Source organism: Saimiri boliviensis, chromosome 11 (assembly GCF_048565385.1).
Source record: "Saimiri boliviensis isolate mSaiBol1 chromosome 11, mSaiBol1.pri, whole genome shotgun sequence".
Lineage (NCBI taxonomy): Eukaryota > Metazoa > Chordata > Mammalia > Primates > Cebidae > Saimiri > Saimiri boliviensis.
The window spans coordinates 78,747,866-78,762,191 of record NC_133459.1 but is presented as its reverse complement, the minus strand read 5'-3'; the positions used below and the strand labels follow the sequence as shown (position 1 = coordinate 78,762,191).

At 37.7% G+C, this 14,326-nt stretch overlaps 1 pseudogene; it reads right to left on the bottom strand.

Annotated features, from left to right (window-relative positions):
• LOC101043811 (large ribosomal subunit protein uL1-like) overlaps positions 1-14,326 on the bottom strand; it is a 50,961-nt pseudogene that overhangs the window by 20,380 nt on the left and 16,255 nt on the right.

Genomic DNA, 14,326 nt, shown 5'->3' with positions numbered 1-14,326 from the left:
TCTTTTTATCATTTACACTCCACAGGAATCTTGGGAGAAGGCTTCACTGAGCAATTAAACACTGAGAAATTCATCTGTATGTCCAAATTTGGAAAAATGATGAATATGCAATTTTGCCTCCAGATACAGCTCCAGACTCCTCCTTCCTCCAGTCAAATAAGTGGATGCTTATTGAATGTCTCCCACAGTGTTTTAAGTTAAGTTCAAGTAGGCGTCATGACACACAAAGTTATTTTTTCCATGCTCAAGAGGGTTGTATAACATCTAATGTGATCAGACTCCTTACTGAGCAATGAATATGGAAATTAGATGATTGGACTCCAGTAGATGGTTAAAATGAACTTCAAGAGTTTAGATACATAAGGCTAAAGAATGTGGGTAAGTTTGTATGTCTAGGAGTGAGAGTGGGTGATAATGGTCATTGTTGGGGAAACATTTTAAAAAACCTAATAATGATGAAAACAATTGCTTTGAGGTCTTATTATTAAATACCACTATGAACAGCTTTTACTGTAATAACTTGAGAAATACTCTGAACTTGATGAAAACTATTTCTGCATTTTACCTAGAAATCTTAAACAGTTATAATTTGGAAGAATGATTTAGGAAAATGTCTTCTAACAGCCTTGGTATAAAATAGAGACCTGACAAGGTATTTCATGCTCTATGACTAGTTTCTTCCAATTTCAACTCCACTAATCCAATAAGCCAGGTTTAACCAAACAGAGAGAGAACAATGTTTATTGCCCTGCTGTGAGCACTTTCTCTTGTCTTCCTTTTTATCCTTTAAATTTCTAGTTTTTTTGATTTCTTACTATGCTGACTTTGTGTGTATGGTTTCTGGTTATTGTTATAGAAGTGGGAGACATCTAGCTTAATATATACTCTGCTTTTTTCATTAGATAGTAGCTTTCCTATGGAAAGGAATTAAATTCTCTATTTTCTTCACAATTACCTATAGCCCTTCATATTCTATTCATAAATATGCTCAATAAATGCTGTTGATATGCTGACCAACTGTTCATAAGTGTAATATTTTACAGAATCTTCTTGGAATAAGTGTTCAAGAGGGTCAAAACTTAGTTAACCTTCCCATAAAACCTTTCTAATAAAGCTAAATTTGAATTTCAATTCAAGTCAGATACTCAGGGGTGGAAGGAAGCTCTTTGAAGTCATTATGCAAAACAACCTGCTGAACTTAAATATCATATATTTGAGTTCAGTATCTATATCTAGTTGATAAGAATATGTATGGAACACTTAGATCAGATATATTGCATTTAGGAACAGCTTCAGAATGAATTTCAAATTAGCAGAAGGTATAGCATAAAAATGTCTATACTCTAGTTTATGTGCATGTGTAAGGATTCAGTTACACACACACATACTCACACACATCAGATTATTGGAAGAGTGAGAAAGCTTAGGGGCACATTTTAATAACCGTTGTCTATCTCATAGGACCCAAGCTCAATTTCTCATTTCTAAAAGAGCAAAGAAAAAAATGCAAAACTAAAATATTATATGTATATAATATTTATGTATGCGTATATAAGCACACACATATAATGTTAGTGTCTGTAATATATTCTGCTCTTGAAGAATCTAAAACTTGTTAAACAAAAAGCAGATACTTTTTTTTGGCATTCTCTTAATAACTCCACTAAAAATACCTTCTTCTTTTTCTTCTTTTGGTAATTGGGTAGCTCTAAGACAGATAGCATTGCTAAGTTAAATACACACACAAAAAGAAAGATAGAAAGAAAAAAGAAAGAATGCTATTTATCTTACTTGAAAATGCAAGTATTATAACAGAATTGTCCACAGGATCCTGAGACCTGAGGAAAACTCATAAAATTCATAACATTGAAACTACAGAGAACTGTTTTTTAAATATTTTACATGTATATTTTTATATGCAAGAATACTGAGGAGGACTTTATATAGATTAGATTTATGTACATTGTTGTATTTATTCAATGTATTTATTGTCTCAACTGTATTCATACACCAGGTACTGTATCATACATATTATCTTTCACACCAAAGCTTTAAAGTATTTTCACACAAATTAGTAATCAATATGTTTGAGTAGAAGCAGAAGCTTTGAAGATAGGCACCAGCTTGAGAGATAGCACGATACTAATACAATGCTACTAAGGCTCAAGTTCATCAAATTCTCAATCTTTAGAAATGTAATAATTAAGATTGTGTACTAGAGACAGTGTGGTCTGCAGGAAAAGTCTAAACTTCTGGTGGAAAGTATACACTTTCAATGAGATCTGAATGCATAGATAACTTTAAGGGAGTCAATTTTCAAATCTCAACTTCCATACACATCTCTTTTTAGAACTGATTATCCAGAGAAGAAACCTGAATACACAGTAGGTTTTTCACTTTATGAGTAACACAGGTCCCTTACCCTTTCCATAACTTGTTATTATAACTTACCCTGCAATATAAAGACCTCAGGTGTTTCAGTGAAATATCTAGTGAATATTCAAGGCATTTTGAACTATAAGACGTTCTACTTTTCTCAACTTTAAAAATATTTTTGTTCAGAGTTAATCTTGATGGTGGCATTGGGATATTAGGGCCCATTTAGGAACATTCTGAACTTGTAAAAGCCAAAGTGGCAGAGATTAGAGTCAATAATTATTTTCACTGTCACTGGAATCTTCTGTGGGACTATCAAATTTACCACAATATATCAAAAAAGTTTATTCATATATGTTTGTGACTTTTTTCAGATTCAGTGGCTTTTAAAACTTATTTTATCAAACATGTCTTCAGTTACTGTTATTTTAAAAAAAGTTGGCCGGGTGCGGTGGCTCAAGCCTGTAATCCCAGCACTTTGGGAGGCCGAGGCGGGTGGATCACAAGGTCAAGAGATCGAGACCATCCTGGTCAACATGGTGAAACCCCGTCTCTACTAAAAATACTAAAAATTAGCTGGGCATGGTGGCGTGTGCCTGTAATCCCAGCCACTCAGGAGGCTGAGGCAGGAGAATTGCCTGAACCCAGGAGGCGGAGGTTGCGGTGAGCCGAGATCGCGCCATTGCACTCCAGCCTGGGCAACAAGAGCGAAACTCCGTCTCAAAAAAAAAAAAAAAAAAAGTTAATCAAATAATTTATTTTTTGAGATGGAGTCTTGCTTTGTTGCCAGGCTGGAGTGCAGTGGCTCGATCTTGGCTCACTGCAACTTCCGTCTCCTGGGTTCAAGTGATTCTCCTGCCTCAGCCTCCGGCGTAGCTGGAATTACAGGCACATGCCATCATGTCCAGCTAATTTTTGTATTTTTGATACAGACGGGGTTTCATCATGTTTTCCAGGATGGTCTCGATCTCCTGAACATGTGATCCACCTGCCTTGGCCTCCCAAAGTGCTTTAATTACAGGCATGAGCCACTGCACCTGGCCATGAGTTATTTTTTATTCTGACAAAACACTATCTTTTCTTTTATCTCTTAGGGATCTTATATTTTCTATTCCTTATTATTAGAAATAAACTTATTTAAATTTATGCTAAAATATTAATTTGATGTGTGAGGAAGTATATGCATAGTTAGGGGCACATAATCAAGGAAGTTTAAAGACTGTTCTCTAGGACTTGCTGTCTCAATGAATGAAAGGAGAGTAAGGGATAGAAGTTAAGAAGTGCAATAAGTTTCTATTTGTTTTTGGAACTAGGTGAACGGGAGTCTGTCGGCATTATGAAAAGAACCCCTTCAACTCCTGAGGAATCCAGTTCCACTTCTCCTAGGTCAGGCCAGTCCCCTATCCCTCTACACTCCATCCTCCCAGAATATTCTTTTGTGAGCAGGCTTGCTCTGCAGGCCTGGGTTTGAGGAATGGGATGAGAATTCTGTTACTAATTCCCCAGGAAGATAAAAGAGGAAAGTCTTCCAAGACAGAAAGCTTGGCTGCTCTTTCTATCTTAGGTCATTGCAGAAAGTGCCTCTCCTTCTCTCAGCCAAAATGAGAGAGTGCCTCTCATTCTTCCAGCCAAAAATGAAATCAATAATTTTTCACTTTATTTGGCAAAACAATAAAAAATTTTAAAAAGAATGACTGAATTTGATCACTAGAATTAAAACAATGTCAATTTTCTTGTAATAATTCTATCTACCCATGGATTCAAGGCTGAAAATTGGAAATTGCCTTTTTTTATCCACTTCTTTCTCTTTAGCTGTGATACATCACTGAGCTCTGTTTATTTTACCTTCAAAATGAATGTCTAATCCATACCTTTCTGCCTGTCTTTACTGCAAGTGTACCTCCTAGGTTAAGCCATCATCATGATTCTCCATATAAAATATAGCCTAAGAGTATGTTTCTCTGGCTTTAATCTTGCTTTCTGTTAGTCCACTATTGACATAAGAGTCAGTATGGTCCTTTAAGAACCTCTATCAGACTGTGCCATATTCTTGATTTATCTTGCGTTTAGAAACAAGCAATTAAAATGCCCACATGTTGTCATGAGACCTCTCACGATCTGCTTCCTGTTCTCCAAATCCATCTCATTCTACCTCCACCCATGATTTTCAGTTTCTTGAATTTCACCAGGTTCTTGGTTTTTTGCACGAGCTGTACTAACTGCCTGTATTTCATTCCTTCTTTCTCAACTGAGTCCTTTGCAAAGAAACCTGCCTAGATTAACCAATCTAAAGTAGGTCTTCCTGGTTACTCTCTCCCACTGAGTTTTATTCTTTTCTTCCTCCCACTTATCAGTATTGGCAATTACACATTGTTTGTTTGTCTCCTTCATCAAACTGTGGAATCCAAGAGGTCAAAAAGCTTCTCCAGCATCGTATCTAACACCCAGCACAGCGCCTGAATCTTATTAGGTATTATCTGTCAGATGAATTGACTAATTAATATCAGATTAATAAACAATGTAATTAATTGATTATGTCATATTGATAAATTATAGCATATGGTCCAGATATAAATTTTTAAGTCTCTTCACTTAAGGAATTGGAATAGGATCTTAAGCACTTTTATGGTGTAGCTGAGATTACTCTTCCAAGTATTATGAAATGTCTTGTGGCCTTATTTATAAATTAGTCCTAAAATTGATTTTATATCTTTCAAATCTTAGTGCTCTGTCTGGCCTGAAGTACAGTGATTAGCAGTCTCCACTTTATCATAATTCAGGGAATATATTTTAAACACCTTTTAGAAGGAAATCTCTGTCTAAAAGATATTTAAAGAGAAAAGAATCTACCAATTGGTGAGAAATATGGAAAGGCTATTTTCAATATAAAAATACTAAACGTGTTCCTTCAACCACAGTAGCTCAGAACTCTGAGAATAACTTGGTTTATTTCTTTCTCAAAATCCTTCACAGTATTAGACTCTGCAAGGGCCTGATGGAAGCAACTGTGTGGGCAACTTACTTATGTCCTGCCCAATCAGTGAGGAAGGAGGAGGTTGCCTTCAGACTGACAAAACGATTCCTGAACGAGCATCTTTCCAATCCATTAACTGGCACCATTTAACAGCCAAGTGGCAAATTACGTGCTATCTCTGGTTCTTGGAACTGTCTTCCCAGGGAAAGGAAATTTATCTTCTTTAGTCTAATGGCTATTGGAATGATCCAAAAGACAATTCATTACCAGTCTGCCTTTGATATAGGATCGAGTTTCTAGGTCCCATTTTTATTCTTATGACAAAAACTTCCTGAATCCAGATCCATTCCCCAGAGACTTGGAAACGGCTGTCTTCCTTGGAATTTTGGTAAGCTTTTACTGTACAGGAGATCCTTTTCTTGACGCATAGTATTTCAGAGTTTGGGATCTGGGGTCAACCAGATTTGGATGTAGACTTTCAATGCCTAACTGCTGTTTTTTGTTTCTTTGTTTGTTTTGTTTTTTGTGTTTTTTTTTTTTTTTTTTCACAGTACATATGACCTCTCTAAATCTTAATTTTCTCATCTGTATAAAGAATATGATAGCAGTTTCCTCATAGGAATGTTGTGAGAATTAATTGTGATTAGGTATATTGTTCTAATGCCTAGTACTACTCTAAAGGTAGAGAAATTTTCTTTTTCCCTAAAATTGGTCAAGCATGGCTAGAGATTCATGTCTACACCATGCTTCAACTGGAGAGGGCAACCCATCTCAAGAGGCAGAATTCTTGATTTTCCCATCTTTCTAAACCTCTCATACTACACTGTTTTCTACTTCCATTAATGGGTCTATTAACTATCAAATTGCTTGGATACAAATTTTAGGAGCTCTAATTTATTCCTCTATTTCCCTCTCTCCGAACACACAATACGTCAGCATGTTCTTCGGACTCTATCTCAAAGCGTTTCCTGAACACACTACTTCTCACAATTTTCATTCTTAGCCACCAAAGTTAAAGTGGCTGTCATCTCTTTTTTTGGACTATTTCTGTAGCTTTTTAATCTTTCTTTTAGTTTCATTTCCCTAAGGTCCCACTTCAACATATCAACAAACGGATATTTTAAATATACAAACCCTACCACAGTATCATTATTATTATTACCATTATTATTATTGGCTTAAAACCATGCAAAGACATTTTGATCGAATAAAATCCCATCTTCTAATTTAGGGTTTCAAGCCCTTCTCATCCGACTTCCAATTATCACTTGGGCTTCATTTTCTCTTTGTCTTGCAATTGCTCAGTTTTCTCGCCATCTCTTTTTTCTTCCCATATGTTAAGTTCGTTATTATCTCTGAGCCTTTGCATTTGGTTCCGTAGGTCCAGAAAACTTTTTGCTGGTGCTTTGCCTGGCCAATTCGTTCTTATGATTCGGATGATAGCCTCAATGTCAAATCTTCAGTTACCTTCCCTTCTGAAAGTAGAATTCCTCCCCAATCCAATCAATCTGTATCCTATTATTATTGTTAATTAACTAATTAATTATTAAATTTTTTGACACAGGGTCTCACTCGTCACCAAGGCTGGTGTGCTGTGATATGATCATGGCTCCCTGCATCTTCAACCTCCCAGGCTCAGGTGATTCTCTAACTTCAGCCTCCTGAGTAGCTGGGACTACAGGTACGTGCCAACCATGCCTGGCTAAATTTTGTATTTTTTGTAGAGACAAGGTTTTGCCACAATGTCCAAGCCGCTCTTGAACTCCTGGGCTCAAGCAATCTACCCACCTCAGCCTCTCAAAGTGCTGAGATTACAGGTATTAGTCACCATGCCTAGCACTATCCTATTTTTATTATCAACTTTCTTCATAGCTTTAGTCACCATAGGCGAAACTCACTTTATTTGCACTTTACTTTATTGTGCTTTGCAAATAATGTAATTTTTCTTTTTTTCTTTTTTTCTTTTTTTAAATAATTGAAGGTTGGTGACCACCCTGAGTTGAGCAAGTCTATTGGCTTCATTTTTCCAATAACATATACTCATATCGTGTCACATTTTGGTAGTTCTCACAATACTTTAAACTTACTATTATTGTATCTGTTATGTCATCTATGCTGTTACAGCATTTTTCTTCCTCTCCTCAGGCCGCCCTATTCCTGGAGACACACGATATTGAAATTAGACCAATTTATAACCTTATGTTTCTCACTTTAAATCAAGCACTAGAATTGGTTAAACTTACTGATAATGGTATTTTGAAAGCTGAGACAGGTCAATGGTTAGGTTTCAAGTGCCAAACAGCCAAGGTGTGAATGCAAATAAAAAGTTATCGGAGAAAATTTAAATTGCTACTCCAGTGAATGAATGAATGAAAAGAAAGCAAAACAGCCTTATTGCTGATTTGGAGAAAGTTTTAGTGTTGTGGATAGATTAAACTAGTCAAAAAATTCCCTCAAGTCAAAGTCTAATATAGAACAAGGCCTTAACATGCTTCAGTTCTACAAATGCTGAGAGAGGTATAGAAGCTGCAAATGGAAAGTTTAAAACTAGCAGAGATTGCTTCAAGAGACTTAAGAAAAAACTGTCTTTATAACATAAAAGCGCAAGGTAAAGCAGAAAGTGTTGATTTCTTCCTCACCTTCTCCAAGGTGAACTGTAGCAAATTCTGTAGAAGATCTAACAAAGACAATTGGTGAAGGTGGCTACAATAAAAAAGATCTTCAGTGTAGACAAAATGGTATTGTATTAGAAGAAGATGCCAGTTAGCTCTTTCATGGGTATAGTGGAGAAGTCAATGCCAGGCTTCAGAGAGCAGGCTGACTCTCCTGTTAGGGGCTAATGCAGCTGGTGACTTTAAGTTGGAGCTAATGATCATTTGTCATTCTGAAATCTCAGGACCCTTAGGAATATGATAAATCCAGTCTGCCTGTGCTCCTGTGCTCTATAAATGGAACAGATGGCAGCACACGTGTTTACAGCATAGTTTACTGAGTGTTTTAAGCCCACTGTTGAGACGTACAAATAAAGAAAAGATTTTTTTCAAAGTATTACTGCTCAATGACAAGGCACCTCATCATCAAAGACCTCTGATCTAGATGTACAAGGGAATTAATGTTGTTTTCATGTTTACTAACACGATATCTATTCTGTAGTTCATAGATTAAGGAGTAATTTTGACTTTCAAGTCTTATTATCTAAGAAATATGTTTCATAAGGCTATAGCTGTCATAGATGGTAATTCATCTGTTGGATTTGGGCAAAAGAAATTAAAAACATTATGCAAAGGGTTTCCCATTCTAGATGCCGTTGAGAATATTTGTGATTTATTGAAGTAAAAAACAACATTAAGAAGAATTTGGAAGAAGTTAATTCCAACCTTCATAAATGACGTTGAGGGGTTCAACTTAGTTCGACTTTAGTGAAGGCAGTAACTCCAGATATGGTAGAAATGAGCAAGAGAACTAGAGTTAGAAGTGGAGCCTGAGAAGGTGACTGAATTACTATGATCTCATGGAAACACTTGGGTGGATGAGAGTTGCTTCTTATGGGTAAGCAAAGAAAGTGGTTGCTAAAGATGAAATCTTTTGTTGATTAAGATACTGTGAACATTGTAGAAATTATAATAAAGAACTTAGAATGTTATATAAACGTAGTTGATGAAACAGCAACAAAGTTTGAGAGAACTGATTCCAATTTTGAAAAAGTTATACTGTGAATAAAATGCTATCAAACAGCACTGCATGTTGAGACTTCCTGTTGTGAAAGGAAGAGTCACTTCATATGACAAACTTCACCGTTGTCTTACTTTAAGAAATTGAATAGCCACCTCAGCCTTCAACAGCCGTCACTCTGATCAATCAACAGCTATCAATATTAAGGTAAGACCCTTTACCTGCAAAAGGCTGAGCTAAAGGCTCAGGTGATTGTCTGCATTTTTGAGCAATGAAGTATTTTAAAATTAAGGTATATGCATTTTTTTAGACACAATGCTACTGCACACTTAACAGATTACAGTATAGTTTAAATACAACTTACATGCACTGAGAAACCAAAAAAAAAAAAAAAATGTGTGACTTTCTTTACTGCAGTATTTGCTTTATCTCAGTGGTCTGGAACCAAACCCACAATCTGAGGTATGCTTGTATTTCATTCACAGAAGAATATAGAAGTAGCTAATTACTCTGTAAATAAATATTCATACTAATAATCAGAGAAGCTCAAATCAAAATAGCAAATGCAAAGCCAAGTATCAGCTATAAAATACTGTAAGCTATATTTTAAAATTATAATCAGGTTTTTTTAAGCTAGAGATTTTTAATTTTAATTTTTGTTTCCAACTTTTATTTTAGATTCATGGGGTACACGTGCAGGTTTGTTACATGGGTAAATTGCGTGTCACTGGGGTTTAGTGTACAAATGATTTCATCACCCAGTTAGTGAGCATCCTGCCCAAAGGTAGGTTTTTGATGTTCATTCTCCTCCCACCTCCCACCCTCAAATAAGTCCTCATGTCTATGGTTCCTCTGTTTGTTTCCATGTGTACTCAAAGTTTGGCACCCTTCTCCCTCATTTAAGTCCTTGCTGTTGATGGACATCAAGGTTGAATCCATGATTTTGCTATTGTGAGAAGGGCTGTGACAAACTTACACGTGCGTGAGTTTCTATGGCCGAATAATTTACATTCCATTGGGTATATACCCAGTAATGGGTTTGTTGCTTCAAATGACAGTTCTGTTTAAGTTCTTTGAGAAATCTCCAAATTTAAGCTAGAAAGTTTTTATTCTGTTATTAATAAAAAGTCAAATTGGCTATGATACTGTTCCACACTCAATATCATCATTTACCTGAAGAAAGAGTTTTATATCAGACTGAGTCATTAGGCGGAAATAGCAAAGACACGCCCATATCATTCTTAACATCTTCTGTTAGTCATGCCTCCACCCTGACCTTCGAACATGTTTACCTCGTAGGCAAACGACTATTGCTGCACATGTAATAGACTACGGTAGAGTGTAAACACAACTTTAATATGCACTGGGAAACTAAAGAAATTCTGTTACTCACTTTACTATGATATTCACTTTATTGAAGTCGTTTGAAACCAAACCCGCATTATCTCCGAGATACGTCTTTATCTGAAGTACTTATATTTTCCATCACACTTCTGCACTTCCCAAGAATATACACTCTATTATATCAGGAACCCTCATTACCCATAGTATCCACTGTGTGTAAAACAGTGAAGGCATATGGTAGGTGCAGAATAAATATTGTATACACCATACTCAATGAATGAGGTTTATAAGTCTGCACTTCTTTGCCTTGCTATTTCATGCGAGAAGCAACGTGAAAAAGACAGCGTAAAAAGAGGGGTTTGTTCTGCCTAAGACTTTTGCCACCTTTTCAACAATCACACAAAAAAATGGCAGGCCGTGTAGACCTGATCCTTTTTAAGCGCACCTGTAACTGAAAGATCAGCCTTCATTATGTTTCCAGCATATCTGTGTACTTAATAAGAGAACAGTTAGCTACAAGAGCAACAACTGAAAAAAAAATGGTAAGAATACTTAGACATTTTAAAAACCTGCTTTAGAATTATTGATAATTTGTGTTTCTTTCCTTTGGAAAACAAACTCTTAAGGGAGATTTAATAATTAAACAATTTTTAAAATGGGTATGATTAGTAAATACAATCATGGATTCTTTTCTAATTTCCATTCTCTGTCTTTAAGATTTACATGCCAAATTAATTACTTTATAAGCTCAATGAAGGAAGTTTTTTTTTGTTTGTTTGTTTGTTTTTTTTTTTTTTTTTTTTTGTTAGGTACATTTATTTTAGTTTAGGTACCTTTATTCCCCGAAGGAGAGAAAGCAGGTGAAATAATTATTCTGTGTTACTACAACAAAATGTTTTTGTATTCATCTTAAAGAAGAAAGTTACCGCTTGTCAGTAGAGGTACTGTGAACAATGGCATATAGTTAAATCTCACTTCAAGGTACATTGTCCCCAGTGTCCTGAAACATTCATTTTTGAATAGCTAAGGAGCAAGGACATTATTGATCACAAACAAGACTAAAGAGTGCATACAAATATGACCCTTAACTTTTGTAAATATCAAAGTTTAGGTTTGGATAGACAAAATAGAGTCCAAAATTGATACTGACTAATGAATGCAGTCAATACGGACATTGCCGTTTACCTTAGAACGTTCGATTTATTCTAAAGCAAATTTTCAAATCTCTTTGCCTATGTTCTTTGTTTCCAAAATGACAATAATAAAATAATAAAGATTTTAAAAATCTATTTAGAAGGTAGTATATTTTTATAACCTTGGAGTAACAAAAGAAAAATAGATAAAAAGACTTATGGAACAAATCTGAAAAATAAATAGAAAAGTGGAGGCAGGTGATGAATTCATTGACTAACTAAAGGTGAGATAGGTGTTACATGCACTTTAAAAAAGCGATGCTTGGAAATCTGCCTTTTTATTCATATCTGTAAATGTATGAATTTTTACGTATGAATCAGAATATGCACATAAATGTTCTTCATTTTAGAGCAACACAAAAGCTGGAAGTTTCTAGCTATCTTCTCTGTCACATACACAAAAAAACCCCAAACAACAAATGGAGAACTATATTTTGTCCGAAATAACTAAAGGAGAGCACAGGAGAACAGCAAAGGCGCCATAGAAATCCAGGATGGCTGCATGGGAAAGGGAAAAAAAACCCACCTTGCTTCTGCCACCCCTTCCCCGAGTTGGGATCATCTTGGAACCAGGAGAGATTTCTCCCTGTGGGAAAAGGTAAATAAGAGCAACCCAACAGTCCCCATCGCTACTGTGGACACTTGGAGTCTTTACTATAGGAGACTTCTGCAGTCGTCACAGGCTCTGAGCCCAACTGAAGGATTTCTCCAGAGTCCACACATTGTGCTATCCCCAGAGAAGTAGCTGATGCTATACCCCATCATCCTACGGCCTGAGATGCTGTCTTAGAACTGGAACCATTGCTAGAGCACGTTCTGCTCCAGGGTAAAGTAGACTTTACACCCCTAAGGGTGTACTCCTGAGGCTTTGCCATGATGGTACCATGCCTTTCTGGTAATGTGTCATCCCTGTGCTAAGTTGAAGCTATCCCCTACTCTCCGGGTCCAAGCACGGTGAAGCATTCCCTCTTCCTATTCCAGTTACTGCCCTCCCTGCTGGGTTTCAAGCTGAACTGGAACCCTGCCTCCTTGGGGTCCTGAGTCTTGACACATTGGAACAGCTGTGCCCCTGGTGCTGAAACCAACACAATGTGACACCCCCAGGGACTTCTGGCATACCAGATCAGTCATGCCCTCTAGTGCTTGAGTTGACCCAGCACTCTGCCCCTTGGGAGACTCTAGACCTTGGAATGTGGGATTAGTCACACCCTTGTTAACACAGTCAACACAGTATCTCATCCTCTGTGACCTCACACCACTGGTACACCAGAATAGTCACCCCTACCCCAGTGCTCAGGCCATCATGGCACACCACCCCTTGTGGAACTGGATCCTGAACTGACCTGTGTAGCCATGCTTTCTGAGGCCGAGCAGATGCGGCACCTGAGGTCCAAGGGAATGAGAGCTGAGCTGAGTCATTCTGCCCTCCAGGCTGAACAGTCAAAGTTACTCACTTCCTGGAACTGGACTAGCCCTGCACAGAGTCTGAGCTGCTGAGGTGCTTCACACTCGTGAGAAGTAGCGTCAGCTTTGTGTGGCTCCCTGTCCCCCAAGGTGCAAGCCACAGCTGCAGCTTGCTATTGCTGGGTTCTTACTGGGGCTGTTCAGGCCTCACAAAGTCTAGGCTACTGCTGTGCCTCATCATCTCAGGGGCCAGAGCCACCACTGTATGATAATTTATCTCCTGGGGACTGTATCTTGTTGATTCTGGGTCTTCAACTGCATCTGCACTCTTAGGGTTTACATGTGTCCTCTCTAAATTCATGTGGTAGAAATTTAACTCCAGACACAACAGTGTTTGGAGGTCAGGATCTCTTGGGAGGTGTTCAGGTTATAATTAGATTATTAATGCAGATATACAAAAAATTGCCGGAGTGGGTTCTCTCTCCTCTGCCCGTCTGACATCTGAGGACTTAGTGTTCTTCCTTTCTTCCCTTTCTGTCTTTTGCCAGGAAGAGGACATAGTAAGAAGATCCACATCAGATGCCAGTGTCTTGATCTTAAACTTCCCAACTTCCAGAACTATCAGAGAATAAATTTTATGTTCTTTTTAAGTTACCCCATCTGTGGTTTTATGTTATAGCAACACAAAATGAACTAAGACATGTGCCATGCTCCCCAGGCCCTGAGTTTCCACAGTACCCCTTTTTCATGGAGCCATGCCAGTATCCAGCCCTGCAGAGTCAGAGTCACAGCTAAATCCCTCCCCACTGGCCTGAGCTGCTGAACCACAGAGCTTTGTGGGGAAAATGAATCCAATTATGCCATGGAGAGTAAACCTGCACCTCAAGTCCCAGGTGCTATAGTAGTTTTGTAAGACCCTGAGGCCAGGATGGTGACTCCACAGCTGCTCTGAGCTCTTGTGCCCTGGATCTCAAAACTGCTGCAGCTACTGGTGGGGAATGTCAGAACCAACATCAAGAGTGATTTCCTCAGTGAAGACTCCTCACTGTGGGGAAGAAAAGAAAAGGAAGGTCCCTAAATCCCTTGCCACCAAAGACCCTAACAACCTACACTGCCATAACTACTTTCACAAACTCGTGCACTGTAGACCGCTGAGGCACCTGCAGTTATTGCTGACGCTGATCACAACCAGTGCTCATCCCAAACCAAAGGCAGTGTACCCTCCTTTGCCAGCACCGTTAGTCACATCTGCAGGTGAAAATCTTCTCCTACAAAAGCTACTCTGTGCAGTTTTGAAGATGTGCCTGCTCCACTAGATGCATGATCAATATAAGGAAACACACAAAAACATGAAAAAGCAAGA